The sequence below is a fragment of the Macrosteles quadrilineatus genome, unplaced genomic scaffold (assembly GCF_028750875.1).
Source record: "Macrosteles quadrilineatus isolate MER2022 unplaced genomic scaffold, UCM_ALF_1.0 Scaffold_1__1_contigs__length_201487025, whole genome shotgun sequence".
Taxonomy (NCBI): Eukaryota; Metazoa; Arthropoda; class Insecta; order Hemiptera; family Cicadellidae; genus Macrosteles; species Macrosteles quadrilineatus.
This window is the reverse complement of record NW_026542594.1, coordinates 111,944,214-111,970,848: the sequence shown is the minus strand read 5'-3', so window position 1 is coordinate 111,970,848 and position 26,635 is coordinate 111,944,214. Positions and strand designations below refer to the sequence as shown.

Below are 26,635 nucleotides of genomic sequence, written 5' to 3'. Positions count from 1 at the left end.
TGTTTAAGATTACGTTTGTACCTCTAATAGTATTTAATTTACCACTTTCAATGAGTGGCTTGGATATGATAAGGTAGATTATATTATTGTTGTATTAGAAGTACAATATATAGCAAGACAATGCCAATTCCACGAGGTCTTAAATTAGTAATTAAATTGTACCAAAGAGTAAATTACATAACATATAGCTGTTTTTAGAAACATTAAAATACTTTTAATGAGATGTTGAGATTTATAACAACACATGAACACAAACATTTTACCTTTATGATGATCCGACTGAAGGAATCGAGTTAGAGGATTAAATCATTAACCTAATTCAGAACAATGAAGTCAGAGAAGCACTTTGTTTAGTTGAATATGCCTTGAAGCTTTTTAAACATATTACTGTATTATGAAGCTCAAACCACAGTAACCGCAAGTTAAAACTATAAAGGAAATTACAACATAATTGCCAAATATAAATAAATTAGAGCATAAACTTTCTGTCGGATTGCACACCTAATAAAGTATTTCTTGGCTACTTTTGTGTCAGCAATGATATATTATATGATAAGTTAGCTAAGATAGCAAATAATTGCACGTGTTAGAAACCAAATTGTCATTAATAATCATTATTTATAAATGGAATGTAAAAATGGGTTGCATATTAGCCTGTATCGATTGATTATTAATAAATAGGTAAATATTAGATTTTCGAGTGCGTAAAAACGAATTGCAGACATAACTTGATTAAAAATAGATTCACCAGAATTGCGATTAGGAGTTCCAAGAATCGTACTAATTACTATCGATGATTCGATCGATTTATAATTCTAAGTATTGCTGCTGGTTTCTATAAATAACATTTGTATAAACAAGTGAATTCCTTGATGAAGATTTTCTGGTGAAAATCCCATTCGCAACCCAAATTAAAAATAAACATCGTCTTCGAGTAAAGTACTGCTGGGCCTTGGGGACCCGGCCGTAGTTCACAAAAGAGCTTTAAATTATGTTGGAGATTTTTTACCTGATTTCTCAATTTCCAAGTACAGAGAAAGACACTATCTAATAATTGCATTACATATTCCATTAATATAACATTTTTATTTTTCTTGCATTACATGTTTTATGCGCCCGTGTTTACTACCTTAAGGGGAATGAATATAAAAGATGCGTGCGAGTATTGGCTGTGTAATTTGTAATACAAAATTACATGAGGTCAAATCCATTGTCAAGCCTGTACCCACTTCCAGCCGATTCTAGTTATACCAAAATATATGTCAATCGATAACAGTGAGTGTAATTTAAGTTACAAATAATATGTTCGAACTACTGTATTTTCTTTGTATTGATGAGCAACAACAATAATTCCCCAAATGCATTATTCATAGCTGCTGAGGCGGCCACCCACTCAGACATACGAGAAAATTTCATGTTTAACACATTCTTGCCAGTACAGTAGTTAACTAATGCCGATTGTTGGGGATTGGACATGGCCGCTGGTCACTGATAGCAGGAACACTCTTCCGTCCAGATATGTGCTATCAATGCCTACCGAGACCTTGTATGTAACTAGAGGTGTGTTTTTCAACCACTTTGATAAGAAACATAGCAGTACAACTTCCGTGTAAGATATATGAAAAGTTATTGAAATGTCACATAAGACATGTTACATCGTGTGTTTTTATCCTTTATTTTTAAATAATACTCGTATTTGTGAGGGTTACTCAAATTAAGTTATTTCTTAAAATTACGTCTCGTTGGTTAATTGAATTTACTGTGATTGTATATTTCGTCAACGAATCATGTTAGGGTCGTCCTTCGTCATACTACTAATTGTTTACGTTGAATTTACACGAGTGCTTCAACCAACAGTAATAAGTTACCTTTTTTCTATAATCTATATTGATTTTTAGTGTTTTATAATTTGAGTTTGTGTTTTAGATTAATTTTGAACTAAAATAATGTATTACCAACGATATATGGAAAATCACCTGCACATTGAGAAATATATTTTTTTATAAAGTTGTTTCTTCCCTAAATCTAAAAATTTAGAGGGAGAGTGTTAATCAATGATTTTAACCTCCTGTTGAGTGCCAGTTAGTTAATTAGGCACTAAAATAACTTAGTATTAAACCTGTTTCTAATGTTTTTTTTTTATAAATTTATACAAGAATGTTTATTTATCAATAATAGGCTTCACATTTGAAACTTGCCTTTATATGTACATCCACATAAAAAAAATCCGGAGGATGTTATACAAGTGATGATACTTTTCTAGTGAAATTCTAAGTGACGATTTTTCTTAGCACAAATTATTGAGTTAAAAATTACAGTTAAAAAGGACATAACCCGAAAGTGTATAAAAATACCATTTGGCCCTAACTTTGCCTGAATGATAAAATAATTTTTTCATTTTATTTTATATTCATTTTTATTTCAACATGGGAATTGAAATACAGTAATGGCAGGCCCTGGTGCAAATGTTTATTATTTCTAGGTTCAGACAATTACGAACTCAGGGAGTCTGTCAATTTCAAGAAACACGCTGATTTATTTCTAATTGACTACTTTAAATTATAAGTTTACTTACTACTAGTAGTACTTTAAGAATAATACTTCCAACTAATTTTAAGGTTTTAGGTTTTGGAGTATTATTAGTCACTAAAATACAAAATACGGTTTTCCAATTTCATTTTGGAATAATATGCATCATAGTAGAGATTATCTGTCGTTTATAATCTAATAAATGTTTAAATAATACAATGCTCTTTTAGGGTTGATTTCATGACAAATAACCTCCGTTTTATAAAAACACTTATGATTTTCATACAGTTGTCCCTTCCTTAAACCTCAAAATTATATACCTGTTGGGTGAGAAGTATCCCTGTAGGGGTTGAAGAGGCTATTAATACAGTCTTACGTTGTACAGAATGTTCATTTTAGAGGTCTCATTTTATAATCATATGAATATTGAAGCATTAGAAGCATTGATAAAACTATTATTATGATTTTTGAAAGTTGTTCTGAAAAGCAGTTGTACTGAGAAACGCTTGATAAATAAAGGCATTTTATTTATTTATTTCTTCCTATTTATAAATGTTTGTTTCGGTTGAAGAAGTTTGTAAGCCTTCAACCTTGGTAGACCTACATAAGTTTTTAAAGGTCTTTATAGGCTTTATATAATTAAAGATAAGTTCATTATGTCATAGTTAAAGGTGTAAAAACAAGGGCCTAAGGTAAAAGGTTGCAGATGGCTTCAACTTTTATTTTATTTCTAAAAAACAACTTATAGTTAATCCCTCACCAAATTGCAGTCCAATGATTCTTTGTCGGATTTTGAAAATTTGTGTTAATGGGTTCGTATTAATGTGTTCTCAAAATCATTAGCATTGTATGCGATATTACTATGTGGTGGAAGAAACTGAATATCATCAATGTATACTACAAGAAGTGCAAAACAAATCAAGAATAAGAATTAAGAATTATTTCCTTATTGATTGAAACTAAAAACCATTAAGTCAGCGAGTATTATTTGTCAATTGAAATTATACCAACAGATGATTATCTAAATAAAATCTGTAACACGTTTACAAAACAAACTATTTTGGAACGAACTGCGAATTTCAGCAATAAGCTCATTTTTATTTAAGTCAAATACAGATGTCACTAAATAAGTTAACTAACCGTTTTAACTTACTAAAATATATAACCGACTAGTAAAATATATGGATGATTAAGTTTAAAAAACCTTAAAACTCATTTTGAAATTTGTAAAAAATTTATGTATTTTTAGGCCTAGTGAGTGATGGTAAATAGATTTAGCTATTAAGTTGGCTACGGAATTTGTTTCGTATCCATAAATATTTGTTTTAGTTTTTTAGCCTGGTAACGACGATTTAAAGACATGTAGGGAAAAGTATTTATGAAAATGTCACTGTGAGTCATGTAAATAAAAAGAAAAGAAGTTCTTAACATCTAATTCCGATGAGAAATCTGAAGATTTAGTTACTAGTATTTGGGGCATCAAACAGGTAAGTGCACGATAAAAGTCAGTATATAACCAAATATGTATGCGCTTAAAACTGTGGATCCAATCGCTAGTTCAAAATTATAACATACTAATTGAACGTATAATAAAAGTTCAATTTGAACTATGGAAACATTCAAGCTGCTGCTGAATCAGGGACAGTAAGGATAAACTGTAAGTAAAATGAATAAAGATGTATGGTAGCAATATGTAAGCAAGCAACATTGCACTAATATGTTTAAACGTCTTTTTAAACTCAATGTATTTTTAAACTCCGTTTTGAATTCAAGCTTGTTAAAATAATGCTACTGCGCTTTTGTAACTAACTGTACCTTTTTATCATACCGTACAGCTGTTTTCTCAGGTGAATCATGTCTTCCATTAGAAACCGTTTCATAATTATTATTGTAATGGTGCATATTTTTTTAGTCAAAATAATCATTGAACTAATGTAACTAATGCATGATATAATTTCAAACCATAGGCTATATGTTTAATTCCATTAAGTTCTTTATAATTATAAGCCTTTTATATGGCAATAAACTACTATAGCAAAAACACGAATCAGAATAAAACCCATAGTAAATCAACCAAGCACTTACCAAATTATTGAATATCTGCTACGATTATTTCAAAGCCATCCAATGACAACAAGATGAAAAAGGACGATATATATTTCCAAAAATAACCACAAAAGTGATGCCAACTTAAAGTATTAGGAACAGTATAATCACTTAGCACCACAGTACAGTTCAGCACCAGCACCTCAGCACTATCAGTATCACCCACACACAGACACATACACACGTGTTATTGTGTTGTAGAGAGACGCACACACGTCCCTGGACCTCGCGGGTTCGCGCGACGCGCTAGACTGCTGCCACCATCGCCACCTCCACCTCCATCTCCACCGCCGCCGCCGCGCGCCGCCCCCGGGCCTGCGTGGTCAAGGAGAACCGCACGCCGCACGCCGCTCGCCGCACGCCGCTCGCGGAAGGAAGTTCGACATGTCATTAGGTTATAATGGTCGGGGCTTTGACCCACTCCCTACCGCAACAGATGGCACCTCACTCATCTTTCTGCCTCTAAACCGCTTGTTTACACTTTCCGTTGCGGTCCGAGTGCTTCGCCTGTTGCACAGTTAAAATGTTGTGACACTCGTTTGTCTAAATGTCACGACATTCTCTCGACGTATAGTTAGTCGGTTGTCGCTCCGTACACGCCGCACGCAAGACGCGCCGGGACTGGATGTTTTGCATTTCTGAAGAATTTAAATTATTCGATGGAATCTTAATTGCTTTGCAGTTACTAGCGGGGTTTAAATTAAAATTGTGGTTCAATGAACGATGTATCATATAACATTTGTAGGGCGTCCATTAGCTTTATAAAGTGTAGCTGTATAAATTAGTTTCAAATTATTAACAACAATTGCGTATGTGCTATAATTATTACCATTGAAATAAATATACAGGATCAACGTTAATCTTTGAGTTTAGGGGTCCCGGTCACTGGCCGTAAATTCAGGGTCCATATTTATATAATCTGACCTAACTTAACCTAAGTTCTATATGCGGATTAGGGCCAGTTGGCCAGAGGTGGCCGGTTTTCCGTTTCCCTTAATCTTTAGTATTCTTATTTTTATGTCAAATTAGTAGATGAAAGTTTTCCGATATTTGGTGAGTGAAAGTCTACGGTAACCCGGGTGTACATACCCCTTTAATGACAGGCAGAACCGTCCGAATAATAATACCTTGTTGTTATCCCTGTAGCTACAACGTAATATGAATAATTACTCACATTATTTTATTACTGGTTTATAATGATTCTATTAGTATGCATTGCATTTGTTGTTATGTAACATCTTTGTCATGTGAGTGGCATCTGCAGATATGTACTTTTGTGATGATCGCTGGTGTTGATCAAAAACCACATGGCGTATATGAGCCGATTACACTCATAATAATTAATTGTAAACGTAGGTCTATATAAGAACCAAGCAATTTATGGATTCAATCACTCCTATTTACAAAATAACACCCAAGTATTGTTGACAGTGTGTGTTCTAATGAGTTCTACCACCATGGTTTATAGCCAGAATCTATCCACAAATAAACAGTTTGTTTTTGTAACACACAGGGCAGCAGCTGCAAGTTATGGTGTCATGTTTATGGCAGTCAGTGATGGTCCAACCACATGTTGCTGCTGCTACATATGAGGTCCTACTGTAAAAATGCTTCACAATACTCATAAAAAACCAGCCAATTATTTAATTGCGTTACCTAACTCACTTTTCTGCTTCATCTGGTTTTTCCCACACAGTTGCAACGTCAACATAGCAGCTAAGATAGAATAGTGTGGATCTGTAAAGTAACTGTAAAGTAACGGTCAGTGAGCTTTGTGTTTTGGTATAGTGTTCATTCGACTGGAAACAATGGGTACTTTGTGCCATAACAAAAAGAAAAACAAGCAATTATTTACAGTACAGCAATTCCAATTATTATTTAACAACCATTAATTGACAGCACGTTCATATTTGAAAAGCAGTGTAGCTGAACTAGGATGTTAATATTATAGCTTCAAGATGAACAAATCAAAAACACTATTAATCACACTAGCTACAGATGCATTCATGCTATCATCTTGATTCATGGCACATCAAGAGCTGTAGCTTAAAGCAGTTTTGAAGTCCCCGATGTTTGAAATTCAACGTCGTGTAGTAGTTAAGTCATAAGTCATAAGTCATAAGTATTTTATTGCATAAAACATTCTTCATTACAAAGGCAATGGTGAATATGAAACTAAAAGTAATAAGTTACAACAAAATACAACAAGAACAGCACAATTGAGAGAAAGTTACCAATTCAAACAAGTTAGAAAAAAGACAAATTCAAATGAAGATCTTGAAGCAATATCAGAGAAAAAACAATTAAAAACATTCTGTGTCATATTTTACATAAACTAATGGTCAATTAATGTCACGGTCATTTAGGAAATCTGCCAGGAAGTAATATGATTTCTCCACCAATAATGATTTAGTCCAAATTTTAAATTTTTGTGGTGTATAGGATTTTATTTTTGAGGGGATCTTATTACATAAACAAATCCCCATATAGATGGGGTTTTTTTCAAAATGAGAGTGTTTATGAATTGGATAATTTAGCAGATTTGGGTTTCGGGTATTATCACTATGAGTGGGTCTAAATTCATCAAAAAGTGTATTATTTAAATGAACAAAATTTACTGTTTCATAGATGTATAAAGAAGTCAATGGCATTATTTTTAATTCCTTAAAAGAACGACGACAGCTTGATCCATATTCTGCCCCTATCATCACTCTAATAATACTTTTTTGGACTTTAAAAACTTTGCTAATATCCCCTGAGTTTCCCCACAGAACAATTCCATAACGAAGCAGAGAGTGTATATAAGCATAATAAATAATTTTTAATGTTGCTAGTGACACTGAATTTTGAATACATTTAATTGCAAACCTAAAAGAAGTCAACTTACTAACCAAATATTGAATGTGTGATTTCCAATTGAAACTTTGATCTATATTAATTCCAAGAAATTTATATTTATCTGTGATATTAAAATCCGTTCCATTGAGTTTGTAGTTATTGTTAATTCTGATGTGGAATTGCATAATGTTAGATTTAGATTCATTTAGTAAAAGTCCATTTGATTCAAACCATTTCTTCAGATCTTTCAGTGTTAATTTCAAAGTGTTTTCTAATGCAGACAGGTTTTTTTCCTGAACTATTACCACTGTATCATCAGCAAATAGTACGAACCTTTTGGAAATATGTGCTGGTAGGTCGTTTATATATATAAGAAAGAGTGTGGGTCCTAAAATGGATCCTTGAGGGACGCCAAATTTTACTGTAGCCCAGTCTGAGTAAAAACGGGTTGAACTATCACTGATAACTGTTCTCTGCTTTCTCCCCAAAAGATATGATGTTAATAGCTTAAGAGCCGACTCCTCAATACCAATACTGGCCATTTTTTTAATCAGCATCCCATGATCCACACAGTCAAAAGCCCTGGACAGGTCACAGAAAATTCCCGCAGTAAACTGTGACCCATCGAAGGCCCTTGCTGCATCACTCACAAAGTTTATCAAAGCTAATTCAGTACTTCTATTTTTCCTAAACCCAAACTGTTCAGCCCCAAGCAGATTCTTACTTTCAAGAAAATAAACAATTCTATTATGAAGAGCTTTTTCAAAAATCTTTGATATATTACTAAGTAAAGATATAGGTCGGAAATTTTGAATGTCATTTTTTATTCCTTTTTTAAAAATTGGTTTTATCTCTGACAGCTTCAGCTTAGTCGGAAAGGTACAAGTTCTAATAGCTAGATTAAAAATATAAGTTAAGATAGGGCTTATCACTTTAACAGACAATTTTAATAAATGAACTGGAATGTCATCCCATCCACAAGATTTTGTGTTATTTAGACCTAACATAATTTTAGCTACCTCTTCCACTGACACAGGTGAAAATTCACTTAAATATTTTGTCTTACATGAAGGGCTGTCTTTGACAAAAGATAAATCAGCTTTAGGAACTTTTAATAAGTCAACAGTGTTAATAAAATGATTGTTAAAACTTTGAGTGATTTTTTGAGGATTTGAAGTTATCTTATTGTTTATTTTTAAGGTAATAGGTTCACTAATTTTATTACAATGAGTACCCATTTCTCTTTTAACAACAGCCCATGTAGCTCTTGATTTGTTTTTGGACTCAAAAATGTAATTATCATTAGATGCTATTTTTGCTGCTTTTACAACTGACTTAAACACTTTTTTATAATTTTTTACATATTGCTGAAATTCTATACTTAGGTTATACTTTGCTCGCCAGTGTAATTGCCTCTTCTTTGCTGCTGATATCTTAATACCCTGTGTAATCCATTTTTTTGATTTCTTATTTTTAACCTTAATATTTTTAATAGGGAAAAACTCATTCATACAAAAGATAAAATTTTCCAAGAAAAAATTGTAGCAATCATCCAGTGAAATAAGGGGAGGCATATCTGACAACATAAGCTTAAGTCTATTTACAAATAAAATGTTGTTCTCTTCAGGGTACATTCTAATTTTTATTCTTTTGGTGCAGACCTGTCTATTCAGTTTGTTGGGTAGAGACAACAGCAGAGCATTATGATCAGAAAAAGAGGTATTGATGTTACACAATTGGCCTTTCCCAAAATTTATACTAGTCAGAATATTATCAATGCAAGAAACAGTGGTATTAGTTATTCTGGTTGGATCTCTGTTATTGATTACAAAGCCAAATTCATTTACAACTGTTTGAAAGTATTCAGAGCTTGGACTGGCTCTCTCTATGCAGCTCTTGTAGTGTTGTGTCACTATTAAGCATCTCTACCAACAAACTTGCAGCTGGTGGAGTAGTGGTAGTGGTTAATGTAGTTGAGGATGACATGGGGGTTGAGGTGGCTGTGCTTAGCAAGGCTTTGGCTGGTGGAGGTGAGGCTGAGGTATTTATATTTTGCATGCTGGATGAAGTTGTCAAAGTCATACTTGTTTGCTTTTCATATTCTTTAGCTATTGCAGCTCTCAAATCCTGTAGAAAACTACTGTAAGAAAGTCCATTAAAAAGAGTTCTTCGTGATTGTTGATAGTAGGCAACTATTGTGACAAAAGCTTTAGTTTTCTTCTGAAATTTAACTATATTTAAAGCAAAGAGATCTAGGGATATTTTGTCTCTCACACAGCCCATGGGGGAACATATCAGTCTTTTTAGTGATCTCTTGCTAAAATCCTCTGCAAGTTCTTCAAATGCAGCATTGTATTCTGCCTTTGTAGGTTTACAATTATAAAAAGGCTTAGTAACTAGACTGTACACCGAGGGTCCTTTGTTTGGCTTTTGAAATGTCAGACGTTTACTACAATAGTCTTTGTAGGATGGCTTTCCAAATCTTTCCTTAAATTTCACTGTTACTCCTGCAGTCATGCTTCGGTTACAATCTAGATCTCCTGATATACAGTGGGAAAAAGCTATTTCTTCACAGTGGCTAAAATCATCAAAAACTTGTTTCATATTTGCCTCAATAACCTTAATTTCTTTTGGGGACTGTTTAGCATGACAAGGATGGGTCTCCTGAATTTTTTTAATTGTTTTATGAATTTCTTCACAGAGAACTTGTTTGACTTGTTTATTGAGGTGTTGACCGTGCTGGGTAAAGTGGAACCTTTTAAACCTTTTGCAATTTACTAAGTTAACTTCTTTGGTACTCAGATTGAAATTTACTCTTCGAACTGACTTGTTTATTATATGTTGAGGCGGAAGGTCAAACCTGGGGAACAGAGGAACTATTGCAATGTCGGTGTGGTCATTTAAAGTCGTATATTCTTGAAAAACACTTGGCATCCTTTCAGCTGGGTCGACATTTTCATTCAGCATTTGTTCTACACTATTTGAGCCTGCGATAATGATAAGCACATCTTTATTCTTCAAAGTTTTAACATGCTTTTCAGTATTTTTTAACACATATCCAAGCGGCACCCCTGGGGATGTGGTAACATGTACGTTGTTGTTTGATGGTAAACTATTTATAAGAATTTGATGTAGGTTCTTCCCATGACTGTCAGCATATATAGAAACCCTTACTTCTTCGGCATTCGTAATGTTCTGTACAACATGTTTTAATGAAGAATTCTTCTGTTGCTTAGTTTTACTTACTTTGGTGCTTTTGTCAGTTTTTTTGTCTTTTGCATCCTTAGCATGTCTCACACATGAAGATGGTGTAGAACTCATTTTATCCTCTCCTGTTTGTTTGGAAACCGACATAGAACTACATTCTTTACTGCTTAGCAAATCAAACATATTTGATGTTGTAAAAGGTTTATCCTGTGTGGCAGTATTGTTGGTTTGTTTTGCATTTGTATTTACTTTGTTTTTCCTTGGTACTTCCCTCCACTGATCTACATTTTTGGATGTACAAAAATTGCTATTTAATGTTCTATGTGCATCATTAGTACTCGTTGGTAAGTTATTCTCAGTAGAGTGTTGCTTTTGTTGCCTCGACAAAGCTTTTATAGTGTTGTAGTATGAATTAACGGAAAAATCTTCATTAAACATTCTGTGATTAAATTTAAACAACTTATTTTCAACCATATTTCACACAATCTCAGTGTTATGGATAACAAAAACACAACACTCGACACCTCCCTTCTGTTGTAGACACTTCGCTTCTATAACGTGACAATTGTCGAGCAGTTTGAGGCCCTGGGAAAGCTTGGAGGCGAGTTGGATAGCATGATTATGGTTGACACCAGTCACAGAATCATAGTGGTAAAAATTGGCTGTAGAACTGCAGTACACCAGAAGTGACCAGTGACTACCTCCACTGTGTTGTTTCCCATCATTGTTTACCACTGATATGATGTAGTCATAATTGTGTAGGTTAAGATTGCTGCAAACTTGGTGAATTGTAATTGAGTCATCCTCCACCTTCATAAGTTGACTAACAGACGGCAGTAGAAGAAAAACATTCCCTAACTAGTTCCATAACTTGTTGCAACAGCAACTAGTTTCGACCTCACAACGATATCATCATTAGGTAGAAACAATTATGCGTGTGGCCTACTTCTCTTCTTGATGATGATCTCGTGTTTCGATCGAAACTAGTTGCTGTCGCAACAACATCATAATGACAAGTTATAATACACTATGATGGTATTTATCTATAATGATTGACTGCAAGTGATGCTGTTGATAGTTTATTCGCTAGCCCTCAGTATAAAAGCGTACGGCGACAGACCATGCACGTAACCAGATAGATTTTTTTAAGCTTGATTTCTTTTAATTGGTTGTTCTAATATGACTACTCTAATCCATGTGCTAATTTTTAAGTAAGAGAGAATAGATAATCCCTCCTTTCCAACAATAAAAAGCAAATCAGTTTGAGGATGAATATAATAACATTTATTTAACAAAGCCAAATACAATAAAGGGTACCAGATTGAAATTACATGCAAGATTATTACATTTCAGTTTATTAGGTATACATCAAAAATAACCCCTACGTTTATTTTCCTCCTAAGTTTACGATTCTATTTCTATTTTTTTTATTTCAGGAAAAAATACACCTCATGGATTCTTAAAGGGCCCAATCTGCCTCACTAGGCCCAATGTACGTATTAAGGATCAGGCATCAGGCACCTTAGTCCCCAACGAATTGAAACAGTATTGAGAATCATGATACTATCGTCCCCTACAACACAGTAAAACAGTGTATTTATAATCATGATACTATCGTCCCCTACAACACAGTAAAACAGTGTATTTATAATCATAATAACGTAAACCCCTTACAACACAGTAGAAAAGGGTACTGGTAAAACCATTGAGCCCAACAACACAGTTTAGGAACGATATCTGTCCCCTCCGACGGAACAGTGTATTGATAATCATGATACCTTTGTGTCCAACAACACATTAGAAGCGGGTATTGACAATACATTGAGTTGTGATACCACTTTCCCCAGCAGTACATGGAACAGACATTATAAAGGTAATCATACTACTATTGTTCCCGTTCTGGTGTATTTATGCTATGGTACCTTGTCTCCCAGTACATAGTTCTGGTGTACTGGTGTTATACCTTGTCTCCCAGTTCTGGTGTATTTGTGCTATGGTACATTGTCTCCCAGTACACAGTTCTGGTGTATTGGTGTTATGGTACCTTGTCTCCCAGTACATAGTTCTGGTGTACTGGTGTTATGGTACCTTGTCTCCCAGTACATAGTTCTGGTGTACTGGTGTTATGATACCTTGTCTCCCAGTACACAGTTCTGGTGCATTGGTGCTATGGTACCTTGTCTCCCAGTACATAGTTCTGGTGTATTGGTGCTATGATACCTTGTCTCCCAGTACATAGTTCTGGTGTATTGGTGTTATGATACCTTGTCTCCCAGTACATAGTTCTGGTGTATTGGTGTTATGATACCTTCTTTCCCAGTACACAGTTCTGGTGCATTGGTGTTATGGTACCTTGTCTCCCAGTACATAGTTCTGGTGTACTGGTGTTATGATACCTTGTCTCCCAGTACACAGTTCTGGTGTATTTGTGCTATGGTACCTTGTCTCCCAGTACACATTTCTGGTGCATTGGTGCTATGGTACCTTGTCTCCCAGTACACAGTTCTGGTGTATTTGTGTTATGGTACCTTGTCTCCCAGTACATAGTTCTGGTGTACTGGTGTTATGATACCTTGTCTCCCAGTACACAGTTCTGGTGTATTTGTGCTATGATACCTTGTCTCCCAGTACACAGTTCTGGCGTATTCGTGTTATGATACCTTGTCTCCCAGTACATAGTTCTGGTGTATTCGTGTTATGATACCTTTTCTCCCAGTACATAGTTCTGGTGTACTGGTGTTATGATACCTTGTCTCCCAGTACATAGTTCTGGTGTATTCGTGTTATGATACCTTGTCTCCCAGTACTAAGTTCTGGTGTACTGGTGTTATGATACCTTGTCTCCCAGTACATAGTTCTGGTGTACTGGTGTTATGATACCTTGTCTCCCATTACATAGTTCTGGTGTTTTGGTGCTATGATACCTTGTCTCCCAGTACATAGTTCTGGTGTACTGGTGTTATGATACCTTGTCTCCCAGTACATAGTTCTGGTGTATTCGTGTTATGATACCTTGTCTCCCAGTACTAAGTTCTGGTGTACTGGTGTTATGATACCTTGTCTCCCAGTACATAGTTCTGGTGTACTGGTGTTATGATACCTTGTCTCCCAGTACATAGTTCTGGTGTATTGGTGCTATGGTACCTTGTCTCCCAGTACATAGTTCTGGTGTACTGGTGTTATGATACCTTGTCTCCCAGTACATAGTTCTGGTGTGTTTGGTGATCATGACTTGTCTCCCAGTACATAGTTCTGGTGTGTTTGGTGATCATGACTTGTCTCCCAGTACATAGTTCTGGTGTACTGGTGTTATGATACCTTGTCTCCCAGTACATAGTTCTGGTGTGTTTGGTGATCATGACTTGTCTCCCAGTACAGAGTTCTGGTGTGTTTGGTGATCATGACTTGTCTCCCAGTACATAGTTCTGGTGTCCTGGTGTTATGATACCTTGTCTCCCAGTACATAGTTCTGGTGTACTGGTGTTATGATACCTTGTCTCCCAGTACATAGTTCTGGTGTACTGGTGTTATGATACCTTGTCTCCCAGTACATAGTTCTGGTGTACTGGTGTTATGATACCTTGTCTCCCAGTACATAGTTCTGGTGTACTGGTGTTATGATACCTTGTCTCCCAGTACATAGTTCTGGTGTCCTGGTGTTATGATACCTTGTCTCCCAGTACATAGTTCTGGTGTACTGGTGTTATGGTACCTTGTCTCCCATTACAGAGTTCTGGTGTACTGGTGTTATGATACCTTGTCTCCCAGTACATAGTTCTGGTGTACTGGTGTTATGATACCTTGTCTCCCAGTACATAGTTCTGGTGTACTGGTGTTATGATACCTTGTCTCCCAGTACATAGTTCTGGTGTACTGGTGTTATGATACCTTGTCTCCCAGTACATAGTTCTGGTGTACTGGTGCTATGATACCTTGTCTCCCAGTACACAGTTCTGGTGTATTGGTGTTATGATACCTTGTCTCCCAGTGCACAGTTCTGGTGTACTGGTGTTATGGTACCTTGTCTCCCAGTACATAGTTCTGGTGTACTGGTGTTATGATACCTTGTCTCCCAGTACATAGTTCTGGTGTGTTTGGTGATCATGACTTGTCTCTTAGTACAGAGTTCTGGTGTGTTTGGTGATCATGACACCGTTGTCTCATGTTAGCCACGTGCCTGCCAGGGGAGAAGGCGTTTCTTGGTCATTATTTGTCTATGGAAGGTCCTCGACCTCTGTCATCAAGGCTGGTGAAGGTTCGCCCGTCTCCACTAAACAATTGACGTTAGTAATCACTGGAAAATTGCAGTTCCCAGCTGGCTAAAACGGTACTTCAAATATCAAACACAACAAATAATTTGAACTTATTGTTTATTTACCATTATTCAAATTTGTTGTGTTTGATTTGTTGAATAATACTTTGAAATAAATAGTATCCACCAAATTGCATACTTCCAACCATTACCTTGACATTAAAATTGAAAATCCTTCCACTGTTAGGTCATAATAGGTAATTGAAGGCTATAAATAAAAAGGCAGAATAAAAACATATGGGTTTTTATGAGGAGGATCACAAAAAATGCAATTACTATTGAACCGTTATCCTTACAGAATTGGGAATCGTACCATTTCATTTAAAAGCACTATAACAAATAGAATCAAAATTAAAATCGTTCGAGCTGTTTTTGTGAAAATTTTCCCTTCCACATAGACAAGATTTTATAAGGAAAATCAACATTGGAATCCGGATTAAAATAAAAACTAAAAGCAACTCAAGGAGATATTATGAATTGATACCAATGTGCCAAATTTCATCAAAACGAACCACAGGTGATTAGGTTGAGGAGGACCCAAAATGGGTATGTGTACCCAAGTCTTAAACTGTGGCGGCACTAAAAAATCTCTAGTTTGAGCAAATGGTCTCGGCTGGCGTGTCCTAGGGCTTCTGTGTCTTAGCGCGATTGCTGGTGCGTGTGCCTGTGAGAGTGTGAACGTGTTTAATATTTTTATTTTCATTTCTATTTATAATTATAATTATTTTGTTAAATAACATTTTTGTTTAATCTGTTCTTGATTTGTTAAATATTTAGATTTATATTAGATTAAGAAATGTCAATGTATTTTTATTTCTTGTCAGTTTAAGTGTAAGAAAGGGCCATGTGCCCTAACTTTGCCTGGTAAAATAAATAAATGTTCATTTCATTTCATTTCTTTCAAATTAGATGATTTTGACGAAAACAACCAATACTTCCTTCACATACTATGTTGTATGTCTATTGAAAGTCAAATGTACTGTTCGATTTTATATACCTACAAGTGCAAGGCTAAACCCAGAACAAGTTTGTTTAGCAACAAATATTTTAGACGTGCTTTATTAGGTTGTAACACCATCTAATTAACATTACAGGACGACATTAATTGTATGCCAAAAACTACTTGGCGCTATTGGATGTTTAATTACTACTACCAGGGGACCAAGCCTTGGTCAGTTGTGTATGTTATACTTTGAGAAATAGTTAAACATATATTTAATATGAAAACTAGGCTTATGGCCGCACTAAAATATAATGAAATTATACTGGAAAAATGAACAGGCGGAAACGACATCTAGACGTACCTGTCATCTACTGTAGACTGACGATTTCTGCGTGGTCAAGGGTAGTGGGGATTCTTATCGGTCACTGGAATCTATTGTTCCATTGTAATGACTAATGTAAGACTTTGCTTCCGCCAAATCATGTTGCCTCTTGCAAATACTAACTAAATATATTTCTTCTGGATTTCCTTATAGGCTAATTTAAATAAAATAAATATTCCTTTTTCATTTATAACAGTGTAGTACGTTTTCTGTGGTTGTGGTTAATTGGGTTTAATAACATCATAAACAGACACATTTAATAACTATATACAAGGATAATTTTACTACAAACAATAAACATTTAATCGCTGAAATAATATGAACTCTGTAATGTAAACTAAAACTAAATATATATATAATGTTTTACTCAAGTCAAAGTGCTACTCGTACAGCCTTTTCTTCCCTCTAGTCATGGAAACCCGTCGTTCATTTTTCAAGCTCACAGATAAAAGCAGATGAGAAATATATAATCATATTACATTCTAAATGGTTCTCTTTAATTTTCACCATGTAACCCAATGTCTTATTTTCCACGGTGGTATATTTGGTGAGAACGACGTTTTTCAATGATTCATTTACATCAGTCTGCGGGAGTAGTGAGTGCTGTACTGTACTGTTCTGTTCCATGTTTGTAGCTCATGTTTGAGTATAGCGTCAAAGGCCTCCTGAACTGTTTGATCTTATGCACCGACTGCTAATGTCAAGTAATGTATTAAATATACATGTCTCCGGAGTGGTACATATGTACACATAAGAAGCTACATACATCTTAACATAGATTAACTATAAAACATCCTAAGTGGAGTTTTTATTGTCTTAGGCTAACGCCCTTTTGACAGGCCACTGGGGCCAAATGTTTATCAATTCCATGTTTATTCATTTTTAGTTTGAATTCATTATGAATAATAATATTTGTTATGTAATTACAAGTAAATTTAGAGTGGGTTTTAAACTGGTGGGTTAAAATTTTTCTTAAAATCTGTTTTTAATAAATACCTAAACAACGCTGTATCTTTACTTAAATAATAATCAACATCTCAAAGCATGTTGTCCAGATTTCAAGTCAACGTTAAATAAATTTTAAGCTTATTGGCTTTATTGGCGTTTAATTTTCATGCAATAGTTTGCAAGCGAAAGTTTCCTGAGTGAAAACTTTACAGACTTTAGTTTTTGCTATCGGTCGTTCTGAGGTAATATTTAGTTAGGATAATTTCCCTAAGGGATTGGCTTGTATGCCTACACGTACTACAGCAGGATCAAAGAGGACTTCCTTTTTATGGATGTCCACTAAGGAGCTGCTTGTACGATTTCTCTGTTTGGGCTGACTCTGTGCTTCAATATCAATCATGATATCCTTTTAGACTGGAGAAAAGCTTCCACGTATCTATTTGACACGAGTCACGAGTCAACTTCAGACGACGAAAGTATAAAATAGATCATATTATTTGATAACAAGAAAGATAACTGTAACATTTTATACTGATTTTATAATAAATATTAACGAGCTGTTGGCCCGTCCTACGTACGGGAATAGAGTAGCCATTAAAACTGTATATAGCGTGTCTATTTAGTAATAGATTAAATCATAGTATAAGGCATTCAAGCATAGTTTAAGCAGTTCATAATTTATAGCAAAGAAAAGCTGCCAAGATGAATTAAAACATGTTATCATCGTTATTTCCACAACCTTTCCTCAAAAAGTCGAGTAGTAAAATAATGTCCATAAGCTTTCTTTTGAAGATTCGTGAGCTTCGATTGTGTCGAAAACGCTGAATGTTTACAGCTGTTATGTTAAGCAAATCATACCAAAAGCTAGTTTAGAATATTAGCGTCGGCTGCTAGACAAAAAAAAAATAAAAAACTTAATTTCTAATAAACTGGGACTCTAAACTAAAATTATGGCTTCGACATTCCCTAGTTCTTAAAATGATCTTTCTTTCAACACAAAAATCATGAAAATCCGTCAAGTGGTTGATTCAGAATCGTGAAATAAAAAAAAACCTGTCACGTTTTAATATTATAGATGGCCTTTGAAAAAGTGGCATGTTAAGAAGCTAACCACTGCGTTTCACAGAACCACGGATCATGTACAAGAACGGGCCTGAAAGTCCATCGTGTGTGCGTTTGCTCTAAACACTGCATAGTGACATAGTTATGTAGTGGGTCTTTGGCTCTGATTCCTTCGAACCCAGATCGTAGCCGTAGACATTCGGAACACCCTTAGGTTAGCAGATCAATATGAACTGAATCTGCTAAGATGAGAACTGCAGACTCTTTGACTAGCTCAAAAAATCTAAAAAATACTTTGACTTATAGAATAGTAGTAGTAAAGGCCTGCACTTTTTTGTGCGAATATTAACAAATATATTTACTTTGAGTCTATTACAAATAACCATTTTTTCATCGAATTGCAAGTTAATTAAGAGTTTTAAAAACAGCCTACTAGAGATGTTCTGACGAATTCTTAGTGTAAAAGGACACTTTGTTGTGATATAGGCGATCCAGCAGACTAAGCACGGCCAACATTTACAATGCAACTTAATTAGATGAGTGCCGAGAATTCCGTGGTTCTTTTAGCAGTCAAGTCATCAGCTCCTTAATCAGAACTCGGACTCCTGAGGGAAACAAAGCATCTTATTTGGGTTAATCACTACATCTCAGCTTCTAGCGCTCTTAAGTAAACATTCCATTACCTCGAACCACCTTTCTCTGTTGTTTACGTTGTGTATTGCACAAGTGAATAGACTAATAAATGTTACAAAGCTTGTAATGAAATTTAAATAAAATAGTTTGTCTTTAATCCTTAGAATCAATGTTGAAAGCAACGATAAATGATTATCCAATACGTATGAATTGACACTAGATTGTATGTAATCAATTTTACCTACAGAAAGGAGTCGTCCAAACCATTGTTTTGGATTCTCGCGTTTTAAACTAACCCAGAACTGAATTCAAAGGCCTTTATCTATACTTACTTCTTATGTCTCTACAGCATAATTCTAAGAAAATATTATTCAAACTGGTGTTTTGTGTACTAAGCAATACTGGTCATACGTTTAGATCAATATTAATGCACGATTTTAAAAGTGTAACTTTATGAACACACAAGAAAATTTAAACTCTCTGGCCGTAAATTGTTAAACTTGTCACTGCTGTCGTTTCTAAACAGTGAATTGACCTGAGCTCGTAGGAGATGTCTGTAAATCAAATAAAAGAGGTAGCTTTAGGAGAAAAATCACATTTTCGATCTGTTCTGTTGTTAAGGTCCTTACACTTGTCACAGTTGACAGTTAATCTGATCCCTGATCTGCTCGACTCGTGTCTCTCCATTGTGCTCTCAAACAATGCCAATAGATTTAAAAATATATATATTTTTTAGGTTTTAATGTTGTTTAATAAGTTTTCTCAATATTTTTGTTTATGTGAATTGTAATATACGTAAATTAAAGCTCATACGTGTTCTATTGCAATAAAATAGGTAACTGTTAGTTCATATGGATGGAAGGTCAATTCTGACAGAGTCAATTATAAAGCTATCAACTGTAAAGAGATTGTTAATTAATTCAAACAATATCATTGTATTTGTAATTTTATTATTATTATTTGGACTTTTCTAACGTTTCTTGTGTTCAAAACTAAACAACGTTTCTGGAGGTGGATTAACCCTGGATCATCCCTTTTTCAAGTTGAATTATAATTCTCTATCAATTGTAATTATCCCTTAAAACGGTGGCCAGTAAAAAAACTGGTTATTAAAAACAACTATGAAAAAATATAATACGTAATATACAACAATAAAAAATCAATTAACCACAATTAAACATAATTAAACACAGATTTACAACAAAATTTAAAATAAAAATATCTCCTCCGCTGCAAACCTGCAGACTAAGTGAATTTTAATTTATCTAATTGGATTCATCCAAAAATATTTCCATAAACAGGACATATTTATATTACAATTAAAATTAGATGTATCGAGTACTTAGGTTTGCTGCAATGGGGTGGATAAAAAAGTGTTTTTTCCAAATTTTTATAGTATATGTATATACAAATTTGAACGAATAGTGTTTGCCCATGAGGACATCAAAATGAAAAGGTAAATCGGTCCCGGGCCTAAGTTTTACCTTTGACGTTTTACCATACCACCTACGGTAATAGCTTATTCCCTATAGGGAAATTTGTTAAAAATGCTGAAAAGAAAATGGGTTAGTACACTAAATTATATTTACAACCTATACAACTAAACACAAACAAAACAAAACACTATGGACTGACGCTACACTCCACGACCAAAGTATTGCCATGGCTCTGTCCCCAGGTACTGAATTTAAAAGTCTTGATTTCTTTACTTTATTCGTTTACTTTTAACCCTACTTCAGAAAAGTGTAAGTTTGATTTTTCCTTCATCGCGTTGCGTCAGTTCATATCGTACTTCTGTACCAAAGAATAACCCTTTAGCACAGTTTTGAGAAATTGGTTGTGGTGTTACTGTTAAAGCTGGAATTCCTTGACATGGGGGAGGTCAGTTAGTTGTCTCAGCCTTATCAGTTACATAAAGTTGTCAATATAATCTCTCTACGGAATGTTAGGTGTAGTGGAATATACTTGTAGTGAAACTGGCTTTTATTCTTGAACTGTTTGGGGGCCTCCTCGTTCATATGGTCGTGCGGCTTCATTGGCAACAAATAATGCAAATAATATAGCAATGCTGCATTTCCAAGAATAAAAAAATTGTAAATTGGCTGATATGTAAATAATAGTTTACATGCATTGTAGTAATAAACGTATCTTATAAAGGATGATGTGATCTAGTTTAAAACAACATGATCTTTCTATCATGACAGTAGCTGCTTAAATGGTAATAATTACTCTTTGTGCCATTTTTTACAGTCAAAGTGTAGTGTTATTTTCAATAGTCTCGCCAACCCAGTGCCACGGTCCGTAATATAGGCCACTGCAAATAATTTGTCAATATAGGTACCAGTTTAGGCAAGGTTTCTGTGTTTGGATGTTATTAGACACGATTAAAGCGTAATGAACTTATTCTGCAGATGAATATTCTGTTGGTTAAGAGAAATATAAGCCGAATTTTAAATGTCACAACCCGAGTTTGAGCATTTTGTAACTATCTGGGTATGTTAAATAGTATTTTTTAGGCTGCTGTTCGGTGCACTTTGAGAATATAGATAAATTAAAAGGTTTTTGTTACTAAGTAGCACTAGTAAACATGCACAACCCTTTTCGTTAGTTTAATAACAGTCAAAGGCTCTCTAAAAAAATAATATAAATATATCTCTTTAGATATAAATCTAGGGTTCAAGTCCTTATTTGTATACATCTATATTATAAATATGTTTTCACTAAGCAGACTGAATACATCGAAGTAACCTCTCTGAAAAGTATGCAGTAAATTGAAATTTTCCAGTTTAATGACTTTCTTAATCATGCACAATCCAGTTGCAGTTTAATCCAGTTGAAGATTACACAATCGAAGATTTTTTCAATGATTGAAAACATGTAGGACAATAATCTCTTGAACCTATGATGATCTGTCTTGAATAATAAGTTATAGGCAAAAGTTATAAAAAAAGGCGAACACAACCCGTACAATAGATACAGGGTGAATAAAAAGCCCAGACCCTATATTTTTCCAAGTAAATATACAGAGATATCCTTTTAAAGGTCGTGCAATCTTAGCAGGAAGTTTCATTTTATGATTTTGAAATTTTTGAGTGTCCCCCAAAAGGGGGGATTCGGGGGGTAACTCAAATATTTTGAATGTAAACTCCCTTCAAGTGACACTTCATTTTGAAGTGTTTACAAAAACTTAAAGAATGGTGAAAACCAGACCTCTATCCAAAATGGTAGCCCGTTAAATGTTGTGGAAAATCAATGGTAAAATTGGTTCGTAATGGTAATATTGGCTAGCATTTTGGATAGAGAAGAGATAGCGAACTCTGGTTTAATTGAATTTAACATAGAAATAGCTAATCTTGGTCAATAATACTGTACGAGGCATTTCAATATACAGTAGTTTATGCCCATCTTATTTTGGGCTTAAATACGCTCCTCCCCAAACTGAACGATTGATAGTACAATTAATAATAATAATATTTATCCATATGTTTACACTTTATGACCATATTAAGTTATTTTTAATAAGAAAGTATTAAAGTATTTACGCGTTTAATATTTATATTAGTAGTACAATAGTACAAAATGACAGTTTTTCAAAATTTCAAAAGTATGATTCCGCCACAGTTGAGTATTACAATAAATATATTGTTTTAGGGTTGAGCCCGAAAACATACGTATTTATCAGAGGAGTAGAATGTTATAACAAAGACAGAGATATGGGCTGACATTCCGACCTTATTGCGGGCATTAATGCCCGGGGCATGTCAAGATTAAACCTCCCAGCTCGCCTTTACTTGTCAAGATTGCCACCAGAAACAGACCACGCGGCCTCAACCGGCTTTGTCTGCAGGTGTTTCATTACGTCTTTGCATAGTTTAGCTTTATCAAAGCTGCTTTATTAAAACAGCAATATTTAGGTAATTTCCGTTAATGCGTTCTAACCTATATTTCTGTCTAATAGCACGGGTATGTCTGTAATTCATACGCGGGTGTGAGATCCAATATACTCTTCATAACAGTTCAACCGAAATGAATCTATTATAGAAGTTAAGCTATAAAAAATGTGTTATTCAGCTAAACATCTTTACATGTATATATTTTCTTTTTTGAGTAGCATTTGCTCAACTTGCTTATTAAAGTGTGATACGCCTAAAATCTTAATAAAAGTAAATTTGTATCTATGGCTAAATAAAAGCATTTCATTTTCTAACGTGTTATCATATTAAAATAGCATATTTTTTATCATATTATATTGTGTAACTATTTTTTAAATGTAAACATGGATTGACAGTGCATGGTCGGAACATCTACTCACTACGATAGATTTTTCGAATACATGATTGGCCAAATTTGTATCTGAGATACAAGGATTCATCAGTGTGCACATTTAACAGTTTAAATAGTACATTTATTGTTATACATTTATATACGTTAAAAATTTATTGTAAAAATCAAAGGTAAATGAGTAGGTTTATGCTGCAAGATGTCTCCAAAACACGCATTTAAAGATTCGTCAATCATCATGACGTTTTCCTCCTAAAGGTTTTCTCAAAGGTATTAAATTGTAGTATTGTTATTGAAAGATGTTTGCCACAGGTTACAATTAAAGGTAACTCTCTGGTCACAAGGTGAAATACAATTAGCTACAATCAATTAGTTATATACGTGTAAGCATTATTTTTTTTTGTTTTTTTTTTACCTTGAGGGGCTTGCTCTCACCGTTACTCTATGCTAGTTTATTCACACTCGGGCCTGTGATGTTATGATCAAACCTAATCTAGTTGATTGATGTAGTGTGCCTTATCTAAACACTGTCAGGGCTGTTATCTCGGCCCACAACAACTCAAAGGATCAGTACTTCTCTGGTCTTGTTACAAAACTGTCTATAAAAGCATGTGTATGTGTGTTTGTAAAAGAAATTCATAACTCAGTAATTTTAATCAAAATTAGTTGACATTTTATAGCCTCATTATATTATACAATAATTATTGTTGTATTATTCAGACAGAGCCAGATTAATGGACAATGACTACATAATCTACCTCGTTTCTTTAATTAATGCCATGATCGTCTTAAAAATAAAATAAATCCTATAGTTTTGCTGGATAATATATTTTAATTTGCTAAAGCCACTCTACGGTATTAAAAATAAAATAAATTTGACAATAGTTCTGCTTGTTTACATTAAAATATCATAGTTAAATGTAAACATTGTGAACCTACATGGTGTTCTCCAATGGCCAGTCTAACTTTTTAAGGGTGTTTGATGCATTTCGATAGGTAGTATTGAGCTTTAGTTAGTATTGATTGTTTTTTGTGAAATGTTACGTTGATCTTTGCCTGAAACCAAATAGTGGAAGAAATACACTCTAGCTGAGGACGAATTGTTAATTTAATGCAATAGTTAATTTACTTATAATACTTATATTTTGCTATGACATTTTAATGTAAAAAGCAGAACTGTAAATTTTATTTCCAATACCATACAGTGGATTTGGCGAATTAAATATACGAGCTGTTGGCCCGTCCTACCTACGTACGGGAATTGAGCAGTCCATTAAAACTGTATATAGTTATATCAATATGTCTATTCCTAATTCAAGCTCAGTTTAAGCGGTTCAAAGTTTGTTGTAAAGAAAAAGCTACCAAGATTAATTAAAACTTCTGGTCGTTGTTACTTTCCCAACCTGTCCTCAAAAATTCTGGTAGTAAAACAATTTTCATAAGCTTTCTTTTGAAGTCTCGTGAGCCTCAAATCGTATAAAGCAATGGATATAGAATCTTACTTAATTTCTATAATCATTGACAAAATCGCAGAGTAAATAAACTAACCTAATAGTTCTTAGAATATTCTTATATTCAACCAGCTGTTAGTTATAACAAATTATATTGCACTAAAACAAACTAAAGATTTTATAGACTGTTGAAAAAGTAAATTAGAACATCTGTTATTTTAATTTTACTATGTATATTTAAATTATCTCTCATCCTCTTACCAAATAAATAAAAGTATCAATTATTAAAGCATAACACATAGTATAGAAATTCAACCCTACGTATGTCATTTCATTTTCATCCAAATGCTGAATTTGTGTCAAAAACGCTGAATATTTACAGCTGTTACGTTAAGCAAATTTTATTATACCAAAAGCTAGAGTAGAATGTTAGCGTCGGCTGCTAAACTTTTAAAAATTTTAAACTTAATAAAAAAAAACTAAAACCCTAAACTAAAATTATGGCTTCGACATTCCCTAGTTCCCAAAATTATCTTTCTTTCAACGCAAAAATGATGAAAATCTGTCAAGTGGTTGATTCAGAATCGTGAAATAAAAAAAAACCTGTTACGTTTTAATATATAGGCTAAGATTATTCAGCAAAGCTATAGGATTTATTTTTATATTTTAAGATGATCATAGCATTAATTAAAGAAACAAGCTAGATTCTGTATTAATTATCTATTAATCCGGTTCTGTCTCCAAGTTTTTAAAGCTAATATTATGTGAATTATTTTATTTGATAGACATTTATTTAGTAGGAATTTATGGAAAGCAGTAGGAAAATTATTAAATTTACATAATTTTAATGATTTTAATGGGTTTTTTACAATTATAAAGTACTTACAGGTGTTTGGATTAGGCCATAAAATATAGATGTTTTTTCCTACAAAAAAAGTACATCTGGCACATATTTTTTACAAATTTAAGGAAATATTATATACACCATTTGCATTGTTTAACAATCTCTTAATTTATATTTTACTTTTAGACTACCTTTTTATGATGATTATGATGATTTTTACTCAGTGAACGCTTCTATATTTTCACGAGTATAACTGCACTAAGCACGTTACATCACGTTTATCCTGTTGGAAGGGCGGGTACTCTGCTAGACGTTTATTTATCAATCTCCAATGGTTGAATTATCAGTTAAAAAATTGGGACAAACATGTTAGGAATGGGGGTTCTTAGGTGACTGTATAACTGAATTATCTATGTGTGGTCGCATAAAGGTTGGTAAGGTCATGTTTGTGGGTATAAATTTAAAATTAATTACACATTTTAACCTGGTATTGATTTGAATAGCAACATTTATAAGAAAAATGTAAAGTAAGTAGTAGATGTAACAAAGGCAATTATCTGATAAGTTTTAGGTTTTTAAATTGTACATTTATAATAAATGTACAATTTAAAAACCTAACAAAAAAAACTACTTACACCTGTAAGTACTTTATAATTGTAAAAAACCCATTAAAATCATTAAAATTATGTAAATTTAATAATTTTCCTACTGCTTTCCATATATTCCTACTAAATAAATGTCTATCAAATAAAATAATTCACATAATATTAGCTTTAAAAACTTGGAGACAGGACCGGATTAATAGATAATTAATACAGAATCTAGCTTGTTTCTTTAATTAATGCTATGATCATCTTAAAATATAAAAATAAATCCTATAGCTTTGCTGAATAATCTTAGCCTATACAGTATATTAAAACGTAACAGGTTTTTTTTTTATTTCACGTTTTTGAATCAACCACTTGACAGATTTTCATCATTTTTGCGTTGAAAGAAAGATAATTTTGGGAACTAGGGAATGTCGATGCCATAATTTTAGTTTAGGGTTTTAGTTTTTTTTATTAGGTTTTAAATTTCAAAAAGTTTAGCAGCCGACGCT

The 26,635-nt window shown here is 33.8% G+C and overlaps 1 protein-coding gene across 2 annotated transcripts in view; it reads right to left on the bottom strand.

The window, feature by feature from the left end:
- Window positions 1-26,635, bottom strand: part of LOC128983360 (atrial natriuretic peptide receptor 1-like) — a 282,494-nt gene that overhangs the window by 238,458 nt on the left and 17,401 nt on the right. Inside the window, exon 1 of one of the 2 annotated variants that reach the window (XM_054402622.1) lies at window positions 4,615-4,861. The exons of the other annotated variant lie outside the window; for it this stretch is intronic. The gene's annotated coding sequence lies outside the window, so the exon portion shown is untranslated. Of the gene's footprint in view, window positions 1-4,614; window positions 4,862-26,635 lie in introns of those variants that run through there. 2 annotated transcript variants of the gene reach the window in all.